The following is a 15,095-nucleotide window of genomic DNA, read 5'->3' on the forward strand; positions in this document are numbered from 1 at the left end:
TACCTGGATAATTATTCTGATGATTTCACTGTGAGAAGGGACTTCTACAAGCTCTGCATTAGCTTTGATTGGGGGAACCTAACAACCTCTCTGGTTTACTCCCCCAACTTGGTCATACTCTATCTTGGAATGACCAAAAATAAAATTCTAGACTATTCTGTGAATGGCTACTACTATTACTGTATTTCACAAGCCCCCACTAGAGAGCTTCCCCTTAGCAATTAGCCAGTAGATATAATATGATCTCAACAACATTATTAAGAAAATATAGTAAGAACTATAGCTACAAAATGTGTCCTCTGTAAATCTGAGCACAATTGTCTATAAATATAGGGCCTATGAGGGAGTACAAACTTGTTGAATAATGATTATAAGGCACACATTCAGAGAATGCACATGGCCAAGACAAGTCAGTTCTCTGGTATTGCCTGACCTTAAAGTCTTTTCTCCCCTCATGCAATTCTTTCTGTGGTCCAGCTCCGAATTGCCAAAACTAGTTCTCAAGAGTCAACAAGTAGCTTTCTTCTCAGCTGAGGATTTAGACTCTTTGAAGCTGCTTCCAGCCTGGAGTGGATGTTTCTATGGAACTGCGACTCTCTGGAGATTGTATATTAGTACTCCCTTCACTATGTCTCAAGCTCTTTTGAAATTACTCTCAAATTTCTGGATAGGATGACTCATTCTGATCAAATTGCTCCCCTGCTGTACACAATGGCTAATGCAAGGGGAGAAAAATTTCTCTCCTCTCCAATAAAGCAATTCCTTCTTGGATACCATATTCTTCATCAATTGCTGGCCTTTACCTAACTCACTTCAGAGCTAGCAGTTTAGTCTTTTAAGTGACCTTGAGATATGGCCTATTTTTTACCCAGCCAGATGATATAAATAGTTTGCCCTTCAATCAAAGAAAAATCTTCACACTTTCTAAAAGGATAGCTGGGTGTTAACACCTTGATGATATATTAACACCTCTTCTATCTCTGATTATATTCTGTGACAGAGAAAACTTTTAACAACTGATCTTCTCTCTTCCCACTTATAATCACAGACAAAGAGGGATAAGGAACCTAACAGGCTTCTATCTGGTTCAATTCCTTCATTACACAGATGATCACAAAGCAACAAAGAAATCCAAAAGTAATTGAATTAAGACCAGAACTCAGTTCCTCTGATTACTCCAGGATCTATATGCTCTGTCCAATATTTCATAGTTAACACACCAACATTTACTTTATTTTATTTGGAGAAGGGATTTGTGGGGATGAAAAAACGCTGTTGTAATAATAATCACTTTTTACAAATAAACTTTTTATTTTCAAAATACATGCAAAGATAATTTTCAACATTCACCCTTGCAAAATCTTTCACTTTTTAAAAAAACAATCTTTTTTTTATTTTTTGGGGGGGCAAAGAAATTGGGATTAAGTGATTTGCCCAAGGTCACATAGCTAGGAAATGTTGTGTCTGAGACCACATTTGAACTCAGGTCCTCCTGATTCCAGGGCTGGGATATTCTATCCACTGTGCCATCTAGCTGCCCTAACAATTATTCTCACCTCCATATTATTGAACTATGATAATGATTTCCTGTTTTGTTTCATTCTGTCTCATTATCAAACTGATTCTTTATCCTCATTCTGACCTATGATGGCTTCATGCTTCTTCATTGTCCATCATACCCACTGTACTTTAGAAGTCTCCTTTCTAAATATCTGACTTCTTTATGGCTAAATATTGCTGTAGGAAATCAAGAAACTCTGCTGATGGGGTGTATAGCAAATTCATGTCATTTAATTCCAATTTAGTAGTGCAGTGGATAGAGTTTGAAGTCAGGAGACCTGACTTCAGTTTCTACATCTGTAAAATTAACTGGACAAGGAATGGTAAATCTTTGTCAAGGGTATTCCAAAAAGGGCATGAAGAGTTGGACATGACTGAAGCTATTGAACCAAAACAGCAAATTTCATTTGGGCCTTCACAGTTCCAACACACTTAGCACAGTGATTAAAACATAGTAGATACTTAATAAATGCTTTTTGACAGATTTGGGGGTTGATGATCATCCTTTGATTTCCTCAATTGATCCCTTATCTGGCTTTTTCATATCAGTTGTTCTGAACCTCTTTTCTCCACAAACTGCCATCACGGACATGCTGGCTGATTGCCTAAGCCTTTCTTTTGATTTATGTTAAAAGTGTTTATGCTGACAAATCTGCAACATATTATAGGAAAGGAATATGTTAGCAGGTCTCTACTAGAATGTTGAGTAGCAGCCAATGTTATTGCTTGCTATATAATTTACATGCATATACACAATCTATATATTTCTATATTATGTAATTATAGTCCTAGAATCTCTCAAAACTCTAAGACTGAAGAATTATTGACATGATACTGAAATGGGATTTTTTTCTATACAAAAATTCAAAGCTGGTAACTATTTTTGTTGCCAATCAATCCCCAATGAGCTATCTGAATGTTGCTACTTCCAATAAGTTGGTCTGAGAAAGCAGGTCTCTTTACTGCTAATATAAGATAATGCTAATATGAGATTATCTTTTGTGCTTATTCCCAAATGCATGACATTGCAATACTCCACTCATTGTTTAGTGAGTTGCCATCCCTCCCCACAGCTTCCTCAACTCTCCAACTCCCCAATAGCTCATATGAAACCTCTGGCCTTTGTACTTCCAGATCATTGGGATGCAGAGACACTAATCTCAGAAATATCTGACCTCATCTCTGGATCTCCTAAGACCACTACTTGCTTCAAAGAGTATTCCTCATTAAATCTCATCAAGATTGTATAAGTTTTGGGTATGGAGCCTGAGTTCTTCTCTTTCCTATATATAGTGGTGGTTTTTTCATAAAATCGTTCTGAGGGTACTTGCCACTAAATGTAGAGGGCAATAAGGTAAGGACAATGTGATCAATTCCCCTTTTCATTTATTTCCTATGGAACCCTTCCCAAACAAAAGTCCTAACTGAGTGTAAGGTGCTTTTCTGCCTCCCTTCCCCAAACTCTTCCCTCCTTGATACCTCCCATTTTCTATTGAGTGCATTCCTGGTCAGCCAGCTTTGTAATCTTAGAGAAATTGTCAATTTTTATTTTGATTTCACCTCCATAGCTAATCCTTTGCCAAGCAGTACAGATTTTACTTCCACTTACTTGGCCATTGCCATTGATCTGGGTCTCATCAGCATTCTCCTGCAGTATTGTAATCGCTTCCTATTTGTTGTCCTTGCCTCTAATTTTTCCTATCTCAAATCCAACCTCCACACAGCTGCCACATTAATCTTCTTGAGTCACAAGTCTGATTATGTCAGACCCGCCTACTCAGAGACCTTCAGTATCTCCCCAAGGCTTATGGGGGAACAAAAAATCCAAAAACAAAACTGGCATTCGAGGCTTTCCACAATATGGCCAGATCTGTCATTCCAGCTAAACTGAACAACTATTCCCTAACATCAACATTTCCTCTCCCAACTACCTACCTTATCACAAGCCACCTTCCCTTACCCCCCCCCCCACACACACACCATACTTAGAATGTCCTTTTGTCCCTTTATCAAAGGGACTATACAGTCTTAGCTTAGATAATATCTCCTTTGTGAAGTCTTCTTGATCTCCCAAATGCTGGTGCTCTCTCCCTACTTCCATTATTCTGTATCATACTCAGCCATATATATGTTGTATCCTAATGCTCATTATCCCTCAGAACAATATTTAACATAGGGTGATTAGAGGACACAGGACACTGAATTTCAGAAGAATCTGTTTCTCTTAATGTGCAGAATATTTCCTGACTGTGGAGTGTTTTTGTTGCGATCCTCCATTGGCCCAGGTTACCACATCCCCTTAGAGTGATTACACATAGACTATCTGGAAGAAAAGTTTCCCCCTGCTGTGACATGACTATACCTCTACACAAAAGAAATGCTTAACATAAGACCCACGAGTAGACATTAATAGAAAAACTGACAAGCTTCAGCAATAACAACTGCTTTTATTCTCTCCCAGAACATTTTGTTACTACTATTGTTGAGTTGTTTCAATTTTGTCTGATTCTTTGAGAGTTTTCTTGGCAAAGATCCTGGAGTGATTTGTCATTCCTTCTTCAGTACATTTCACAGATGAACAAACTGAGGTTCACATAGTTGAAAAGTGTCTGAAACTAGATTTGAACTCAAAGAGATGTGCCTTCCTGATTCTAAGTTTGATATCAATCTACTGTACCACCTTGATGCTCCATTTTGCAGACTATTAGACATTTTACATTCACCTCCATTCTTTTTTTATTATTATTTAGAATTTTTTTTCCACAGTATATATGCATGAACAAATTTTTTTATAACATTATCCCTTGTATTCACTTTTTCCAAATTATCCCCCTCTTCCCTCCACTCCCTCCCCCTGATGACAGGCAATCCCATACATTTTACATGTGTTACAATATAACCCAGATACAATATATGTGTGTAAATACCATTTTCTTGTTGCACATTAAGTATTAGATTCCGAAGGTATAAGTAACCTGGGTAGATAGACAGTAGTGCTAACAATTTACATTCACTTCCCAGTGTTCCTTCTCTGGGTATAGTTATTTCTGTCCATCATTGATCAACTGGAAGTGAGCTGGATCTTCTTTATGTTGAAGATTTCCACTTCCATCAGAATATATCTTCATACAGCATTGAAGTGTACAGCGATCTTCTGGTTCTGCTCATTTCACTCAGCATCAGTTGATTTAAGTCTCTCCAAGCCTCTCTGTATTCCTCCTGCTGGTCATTTCTTACAGAGCAATAATATTCCATAACCTTCATATACCACAATTTACCCAACCATTCTCCAATTGATGGACATCCATTCAACTTCCAGTTTCTAGCTACAACAAAAAGAGCTGCCACAAACATTTTGGCACACACAGGTCCCTTTCCGCTCTTTAGTATTTCTTTGGGATATAAGCCCAATAACAGCAATGCTGGGTCAAAGGGTATGCACATTTTGATAACTTTTTGGGCATAATTCCAGATTATTCTCCAGAATGGCTGGATTCTTTCACAACTCCACCAACAATGTATCAGTGTCCCAGTTTTCCCACATCCCCTCCAACAATAATCATTATTTTTTCCTGTCATCTTAGCCAATCTGACAAGTGTATAGTGGTATCTCAGAGTTGTCTTAATTTGCATTTCTCTGATCAGTAGTGATTTGGAACACTCTTTCATATGAGTGGAAATAGTTTCAATTTCATCACCTGAGAATTGTCTGTTCATATCCTTTGACCATTTATCAATTGCAGAATGGTTTGATTTCTTATAAATTAGGGTCAGTTCTCTATATATTTTCATTCACCTCCATTCTTTACTGTTCCAATGATTAACTCTCAGTTCATGTCTTCTGGAAAATCAGAGCAAGATTTGGGTTCATCCTTTTTTTTTTTTCCTCAAAGAAGTGTCATCTGCATCTCCTCCTGAATGCACACAGGGTACCTATTACAATTATAACTGATATCACCTGAATACCCAGGATCTTCTCATTTCTCAAACTTCCAAAATAGTCTCTAAGGTTGGACAAATCCATCTTAGGATCACCTTTCAGTCACCTTTGATCAGGCAAAGAAAGCCAAAATGGAAAAAATACCCAGAGGTCCAGGCTGAAAGTCATCCAGCTGACCTATAGTTATAGCTACTACATGTGAGCAACTGCCTTACTGCTGGTATGAAGGAAGACCATCCTTTCTCTAATGCTTATGGGGAAATCTCAGTTACATGATATTTCCTGGAGAATCAGAAGAAAAGAGACAAAGAGTCACTCCTTTTTAAAGATATGGGTGGAATATATCTCCCAGATTAATGGGCAGGACTATCTAACGTAAGTTTGACATAGCCTCCTTCCTTACACTATAACTCCCAGTGAACATGGGAGAACCATATAATTTCCTGCATCATCCTGAGTGATAGGTCCTTCAGAGAGGGACATTTGATTCCTTAGAACTGGACATAGCAGCTCACTGCATGCTTAATGGAATGCAATTTAACTAGGGACTTGATAATATACAAATACAAAATCTTAAAGGTGCTTCCCTTAAATTCAGTTCACTCACAAGCCAAGACATTACCCTGTGACTATGTCTTGAAAATGAAGGATAAATAACAAAAACAAAATTAGCAAAAACTGCCCAAAATTTTTTGGATGACCATGTATATTTATTAGAAAGTAGGGCTTCTCTCTGAAGGTGTGGAAGATTGGAGTAGGAAGTAGATTAGTGGGGTAGATTACTTTCAGACAAGGAAAAAAGAACATCAGTTAGGTACTTCATAAATGAAAAAAAATAATAAAACAAGTCATGAGCCTCTAACATTAATTTGTGTCCTTAAGCAAATTTATTTGTTCCACCCACACCACCCACACTTCGGTTGTTCAGATTGACATTCAGACAGTTTTATCAACTGCTATACAGAACAGCTGTGGATACATGTCAACCAAATGCAACTTTTCTTTTACCAAAACCATGTTTCCCACAGTGCATTTAAGTGTGTGTGTCTGACTACAATTTGAACTGTTATCTTCAGTCTAGGAAGTCCTAAATGAAAATTTATCTATTAAAAAAAATCCTTTCCCTCTCCCAGAGAATTCTGATAATTTTTTTTTTCATTCCTGTTAAAAGATTCCCAATTCATGTGTGACTGTGGAACAAAACAGCAATGTCCCGTTCAGACTGTAGTGGCTAATTTCAGTGGTCTATTTATCTTGTAAAGGTTGTAAAGTCTAAGAAGTATAGTGGATAGAATGCTGGGCTTGGTGTCAGGAAGACTCATCTTTCTGCATTCAAATCTGGTCCCAGACATTTCTGGGACTCTCAACAAGTCATTTAAGTCTGTTTGTCTCAGGTTCCACATCTGTAAAATCAGCTGGAAAAGAAAATGACAAAGATCCCTAGTATTTTTGTCAAGAAAATCCTCAATAGGCATCAGAAAGAATTAGAGGGGACTGAAAAAGAATTGGAAAATAACCACAAAAAATCTTGTGAAATTTAAAGTGGGGGCAGCTAAGTGGTGCAGTGGATAGAGCACCAGCCTTGAATTCAGGAGTCTCCAAGTTCAAATTTGGTCTCAGACCCTTAACACTTCCTAGATGTGTGACCCTGGGCAAGTCACTTAACCCCAGTCTCCGGGGGGAAGAAATTTAAAATGGCACATTTGTATATGAAAAGATCAGAAAATAATGAAGATTTGGACACAAATGGTCCATATGAACATTTGGGGTAGCTTCTCTCGTTTTGTACATCTCATAATTCTGTTTTGCTCACCTTCTCTGAGGAGGGTGTGCCATGCTTGGAGGTTCTGTGCCAGTGTCTACTATGTCATACAATCTATTCTAAGTTTCTTAAGAGATACCACCTTGAGAGTGTCCTTGTATTGATTTTTCTGACCACCTTGTGAGCACTTGCCCTATGTGAGTTCTCCAAAAACGAATATTTTTTCACAAGCATATACTTGGCATTTGAACAATATGACCAGCCCACTGGAGTTGTGCTCTCTGCAGTAGAGTTGGAAGGCTTGGCAGTTTAGTTCAAGAAAGGACCTCAGTGTCTGGTATCTTATCCTATCAGGGGATCTTCAGAATCTTCCTAAGACAATTCAAATGGAAGCAATTCCACTTCTTGGGTCAGTGCTAGAATACGTCCAGGTTTCACAGGCTTACAACAATGATCATCCCAATAGCTCCGTAGACCTCCAGTTTGTTAGTCAGTCCAATATGTCTCCTCTCCCACACTTTCCTTCGTAGCCTCCCAAACACTGCTAGCTCTGACAATGCATGTGTCAATCTCATTATCAGTGTGGACATCCCTGGAAAATATATTGCCAAGGTAAGAGAATTTATCCACAGCTTTCAAAACTTCACCATTTACTGTAACTGAGGGTTCCACATATGGGTGGTATGGTACTGGCTGATGGAGGACCATTAGTATGGTCACTTTTTCAACTTGGAAAGCCTACAAGCCAAAACTGAAGTGGAAGGAGTGTTGGTGCATGTTTTTTTGTTTTCAGATGATGTTTGCAGATTCAGTGCAGCCTGTGAAGCTGAGATGCAACAAAGAATGGACCAATTCTCTGTTGCTTATGCTAATTTTGGCCTACCAATTAATACCAAAAAAACACAGGTCCTCTACCAAAACATTATTACAAGATACACTGCTTTTTTTCTTATGGATTTCATCGTTTAAGTGAATTTCCATTCCACATCTTACACATACACCCAAACGACCTCCTCTTGGAGCTTAGCTCTTTGGCTGTAAAGTCCTGAGCTTTCTTCCTGTTGTGATTGCCCACTGGAGTGATCTAAGTCTGAGTCTAGGAGTCACTAGGTGAATTGCTCATTGCTGTGCTTAGTCTTACAGATTTATTATTTCAGCTCTACTTTGAATGCTCCTACTCCCCCAGCTCCCCTCCTATGTGTCCACCCACATCACCACCTACATTCTCTATAATGTGATTTCTAGCTACTGTATTTTATAATGGAAAAATTATGTTAATTTTATTCAGAAGTTTTCAAAGTAAAGCCTGTACCTCTCTTCAGAAGCCCTCCTCCCTTTATTTATTCATTTCAGAAGAGAAAAGTGGCAAATCATGTAAGAAAATTGCCCTGGCATATTGTTAAGAACTTTCCTATTTTTCCTTTTCATTGAATACATTTTCCAGGCTTCCTTTGAATGGAACCAAAAAAGAACTTTTCTGGTGCTCCAGGTAATAAACACAACTTCTGTGTCTGGAGTGAAGCATCCACTCAGACAAATGTCTGTGACAGGACCCTCAGCTCCAGTGTCACAGTCCATGGGATATAATGGCACCTGGGAAAGAGTGCTGTGGAAGTGATTCTTTCTGAAGGACATCCTTCATATTTTCTGCATGCTGTAAGGCTGGAAGCTCATACCAGGCTGTTTCTTATACCAAAGATCAGCAAATACCTTCTTCCAGAAAAAAGGTTTCCTTCACAAAGCCTTTCTACTCTCAAGGTAGTAGTTTGATCATTATTAAGAAGCATTCCACAAGGGCCTGATTCAGGGATAGTGCTGCTCTGAAAAATGTGCAAGACAAACACAGAATATACTTGACTTGATTGTGGTCAATTCATTGAAAAAAAGTCAACCAGATGTGAAATTTCCATTCAATAAACACATTAAATACCTTCTATATGAAAGGCACTGTTCATATATTCATAGATTTAGAACACAGATTTAGGCCTCAAAATTCTCAAATCTAACCCCTCATTTTTTTTTTTATTCATTTTTCCAAATTATCCCCTCCCTCCCTCCACTCCCTCCCCCCTATGGCAGGTAATCCCATACATTTTACATGTGTTACAATATAACCTAGATACAATATATGTGTGTAAATACCATTTTCTTGTTGCACATTAATTATTAGCTTCCGAAGCTAACCCCTCATTTTACAAATATGGAAACTAAAGCCTAGAGAGGTTAAAAAAAAACTTACCCCCAAATTACCCAATGTCATTAAGAAGCAGTGGTTCTGATTTGAAGCTAAGTGCTTTTTACTTCAAAGGTAGCATTCTTGGTATTATAATCCAAGAGGGGAGATTGCTAAAATAAAAAAGATAATATTATAGGTAGAATGTGCCATAAAAAAGACACTAACAAAATACTATGGGGATTGAGAAGCAAAATTAGTTTAGCTTGAAGCCAATCTTGGAAGACTTCCTAGGGGAGGCAAATATTTGAGTTTGTATTGACAGATGAGTAGGATTTTGACCAGCAGGACCATGCAAGTAAGTGAGGAAAAGTTGGTTGTAAGAAAGAGAAATGGCATATAGTCTGACTTGACTATTGCATAGAATTCAGAAAGTAGACTGGTATAATATTAAGGAAATCTGAGCACTGCAGAATCTATACTTACAAATTGTCTTATAGGAGAAGACTTTTGAGAGTCCCTTGGAAAGCGAGGAGATCAAATCAATTAATACTTAAAGAAATTAATTCAGGCAATTCACCAGAAAGCCAAATTCTGAAGCTGAAGGTTACTTTGTCCATATGATAAGAAGACGGTTTTCATGGAAAAGACTCTGATGTTGGGAAAGATTAAAGGCAAAAGGAAAGGGGGATGGAAGAGGATGAGATAGATAGTGACATGGAAACAAACATGAACTTGGACAGATTTCAATAGATAGTGGAGGATAGAAGGGCCTGCCATGTTCTTGTCCCAAAGAGTCAAACATAAGTGAATAACTGAATAACAACAGCAATAAAAATAAGAATAAGGTGGAAACTAGATTACAAAGGGCCTTAAATGCCAGCCTGAACTTTGTTTAGTAGGAAAGATTCTTTTTTTTTTTAATTAATTTTATAATTATAACATTTTTTTGACAGTACATATGCACAGGTAATCTTTTACAACATTATCCCTTGTAATCCCTTCTGTTCAGAATTTTTCCCCTCCTTCCCTCCACCCCCTCCCCTAGATGGCAGGCATTCCCATACATATTAAATATCTTATAGTATATGCTTGGTACAATATATATGTGCAGAACCGAATTTTGTTGTTGTTGTTGCAAAGGAAGAATTGTATTCGGAAGGTAAAAATTCGGAAGAAAAACAAACAAATAAAAAATGCTCACAGTTTACACTCATTTCCCATTGTTCCTTTTCTGGGTGATTCTGTCCATCATTGATCAATTGGAATTGGATTAGCTCTTTTCTATGTTGAAGATATCCACTTCCATCAGAATACATCCTTATATAGTATTGTTGTTGAAGTGTATAATGATCTCCTGGTTCTGCTCGTTTCACTCAGCATCAGTTGATGTAAGTCTCTCCAGGCCTCTCTGTATTCATCCTGTTGGTCATTTAGTAGGAAAGATTCTTGAAGACTTTTGTCAATGGAAGAAATAGTCAGAACTTTGGTCTAAACAATTATACTGATTGCAGCATTTATAGTGACTTTAGAGTGAGGGGTAAGAGGCAAACAGATTAGGACTTAACCTCTCTCTTTCTCTCAGAGCAGCATGTCCTAAATTATAGTAATGCAATTAAATAGATTTAAACCTGACAGGAAGGAGCTGTTTAGAAGCTGTTCTCCCATTTCCTGTTCTTCCATTATCATTTTGGGAATTTATCTAATCCCACATGATAAGCAGAAAACAAAGGACCAGGAGAAGGAAAATAAGCTATTGTCTTTGAGAAGAAAAGGACCTCCTCACTACTGCAGAGACATTGTCTGAAGTGGTTAATGGATTAGGAAATGATAACAGGTGATGAAGAAACTGAGTATTTGGGACCTCCTAGAGGACCTGGGTACTCAATTGAATCTGTCTTGGTTCCTAGGAGAATTTCTGTTAGGCAGAGGTAGAGGGCTCACTAGCCCTCTTTTCAGCCTGAGTGTGAATTTTCTATTCTTTTCACTTTATATTTCATTTTTCCTTCCCTCCCTCTTTCCTTCCTTCCTCATTTCTTTTCTGATTTCTTTCTTTTTCCCTTCTTCTTCTTCCTCCTCCTTCTTTTCCTCCTCTTCCTCCTCCTTCTTCTCTTTTTTCTCCTCCTCTTCCTCCTCCTTTTTCTCTTTTTTCTCCTCCTCTTCCTCCTCCTTCTTCTCTTTTTTCTCTCCTCTTCCTCCTTCTTTTTCTTCTTTAATAAATACATAAACTATATATATAAATATAAACTATAAACATAAAAAAGTCTTCTTACTGAGCCAAGAATTCTAAATCTTTCTAAGTTTTGCTTGCTTTTTACTTTTGATAGAGTTAAACAATGCATTCTTAGAGAGACATGTAAGCCCTATGGGGTTCTCATTTTTCTTTTAGTAGCTTCTGAATTTCCCCATTTTTTTTTTTTCAAATCAGTCTTGATGTTTCTGAATATTCTTGTCCAGGAGAGCAAATGCAATACTCTGAAAGCTGCCCACTGGTTTTCTGCTCCAGTATTGCCAAGTGTCTATTGGCTCAGTTTTCTTTCCAAGTTAACAATGAACTGTTTACAATCAGAGAAGCACTCTAATATTTTGACATTAAGACTTCAGTTAGTGGTCTTACCTTAGAGAGGATAAGTCTGTGATCAGTCCAGCATTCCATGCCATATCACTTTTTTCACTCTCACATCCTGTCTATCTCTTCTCCTTACAATGACATAGTCGATTAAATGCCAATATTTTCTGCGAGGGTGTATATACAAAGTTTTATTGCATTTCAGTAAATGAAAGACAGTGATAGTAACCAGGTCATGAGATGCACAAGTCTTTAGTAATAAATGACCATTGTTGTTACTGTTTCTAACTCCATTCCTTCCAAGGACTCCCTACCATGTCTTATAGTCTATGGCTCTTCAGACATTAAAGTCAGCCATTATTACAACTTTGTCCTCTTTTAGTATATTTTTTGTGTGTATAGTTACAATACAAAGCACTTTCATGATTCCCTGAAGGTTATTTATGGGCCAAAGATCTATGGTGCATCTCAGCTTCTCAGTGTTGAAGGAGCCATATTTATTAGTGATAAGGACATGATTTTGGAGAGATATAGAATGAACACTGCCATAATGTTCTCAACAGACTATCATCAATCAATGGTGAAAAGTACATGATGATCATAAAATTTTTCTTTGACCTCATCAGAGTTCATCATGATAAGAGCATACACACTGTTGGTATTTTCCTGCAAATGGCAATCACATTGTCATGAGCCTGTCATTCATTCCTTTTAGTAGCTATAGAGGGTTGTTGACTGGATCAGGGCTTCTTAAACTTTTTCCACTTGTGACCCCTTTTCACCTGAGAAATTTTTACATGAGCCCAAGTATATAGGTATATAAAATAGATATACAAATCAAACATTTACTGATGATAAATCATAATTTCATGAACCCACATTCAATTATGTGAACCCATATATAGTTATGACCCACACTTTAAGAAGTTCTGGACTAGATTAATTTTGATTGCAAAACTATGCCAGTTTCATAGCATTCCCCATAACTATGGCCAATCCAGAAAAATTTATGTCTAGCTCTGATTTCTAAGCTGGTCTTCATTTGCCAACCTTGTTCAACTCAGGGATGTTATTTGGATATGATATTTGCTGAGTTCTCTTACAAGAGTTGTTCATTTTTCATGTCTATTGGATTTCATGTTGTCCAAAGGCATGCAAACATTCCATGTACTGATGGTGAGTGGAACCATCCTTAGAAAAAATTATCGTACCTTTTTGTGTTTTAATGCCAAAATGAGATTTTTCACCTTCCACTTTAAGCAGGTCAGAGTTATGTTAAATAAAGCAAAAAAAATTTTAAGGCATCTTTTCTGGGCTCTTGCTCATGCCAAGAGGTAAGCAATAAAATCCTTCAAAAAGACTTTTCAGATACTCAGGGCCCAATCCCATTGCTGTTTTATTGGGAAGAGGATCCTATGGCCTCAGGCTCCTGTGTGCATGATTGTGATTCCCAGTGTATCTGCATCTGTTGCTTTGACACTTTTCTGTCACAACAGTTCTTTGAGATAGATAAAAATGGTAAAATTTGACTCACGCACAAATTGGATTTAAGTGAGGCAAAGTTGCATGAAGTTACTGGCCTACTTGCAGTGATTTGGGATTCAATTCTTTGATGTCTAATCAAGCTCTAAGTGCTCCATAGTGCCCACTTCAGCTGCCTTCTTGGCCATTGAAACAAACTGTTCTCAACAGCCCTTTCCACTGGCGCAAGTCTTCACATGCTTAGGGTAGACATTCTTCTAACTCAATGGACTTGAGATCTCTCAGTTATCCTTATTCTGATTTAGTCAACTTACTTAAATGATTTACTAGGGTATGGTCACTGTTCATGCATGCTGTAGTTTCATGGAGTTACAAGTGATAGTTAGGTGAATCAGGTGGACACCAGGGGTGAATAAACAGCCCTCAAAGAGCTTGGCAGTCCTCACACTAGAGCGTACTAGTCTTCCCCAAACATCCAGTGACCATTGTAATCAACTGTTTGATCAGCCCAAGATTCAAGTTTGGGGGGGAGGGGAAGAACTCAACATTTGACAAAAATTATGGGGAAAATTGGAAAACATCTTAACAGAAACTATACATAGACCAACATCTCATACTATACACCAAAATAAGGTCAAAATAAATAAATAATTTGACAAAATGGTAATTAATTATTTTCCCATGCCTGAAAAATATACCTGTTATCTGTGGATAAGTGATGAGTTTATGACCAAACAAGAGAAAAAGAGGATAATGAGAAGTAAAATAGGTAATTTTGGTTGCATGAAATTAAAAAGCTTTTGCACAAACAAAATGGCTGCAGTAAAAATTAAAACAAGAAACTGAGGAGGGTGGGAGGATAATTACAGTTAGTTCCTTGATAAAGGCCTCATTTCTCAAATACACATGGAGCTGAGCCAAATGTATAAAAATAAAAAAAAATTAAATGATCGAAGGATATGAATAGATGGTTTTCAAGAAAAATCAAAGCTATCAATAGCCACATGAAAAAATACTCTAAATCACTATTAATTAAAGAAATGCAAATTAAAACAACTGAGATATCACCTCTTCAGCCAACATGACAGAAAAGGGAAATGACAAATGCTGGATAAGATGTAGAAAAATTGACATACTTTTAGTGAATTAATGCAACCATTCTGGAGGACAATTTGGAACTACAACCAAAGAACTACCTTAGTTTCCTCATCTATAAAATGATTTGGAGAAGGAAATGGCAAAACACTATAGTCTCTTTGCCAAGCAAACCCTAAATAGAATTACAACTGGATATTACTGAAAAATGATTAAAGAACAATATCCTGCTCAATTATTCCTCAAGAAAACTGCAAACAAAAGTAATTAACAAAATATAAAGTATCTAGTTAACAAGAGAGGAAACAAAGAATTTAAATAATATACCTCAGAAAAGTAAATTGAATCAGTGAATGAGTTCCCAAAGTGAGGGAGGAGGAGAACAGGAAATAGTTTATCATACAATTAAATGAAACATTATAGGAATAATTGATTTCAAATTAAAACAAACTGGTTGCAAAAATAGAAAAAGAAGGAAACCTATCAAATATTTTTAATGAATCAGATGTTGTCT

The sequence above is a fragment of the Sminthopsis crassicaudata genome, chromosome 3, assembly GCF_048593235.1.
Source record: "Sminthopsis crassicaudata isolate SCR6 chromosome 3, ASM4859323v1, whole genome shotgun sequence".
Classification (NCBI taxonomy): domain Eukaryota; kingdom Metazoa; phylum Chordata; class Mammalia; order Dasyuromorphia; family Dasyuridae; genus Sminthopsis; species Sminthopsis crassicaudata.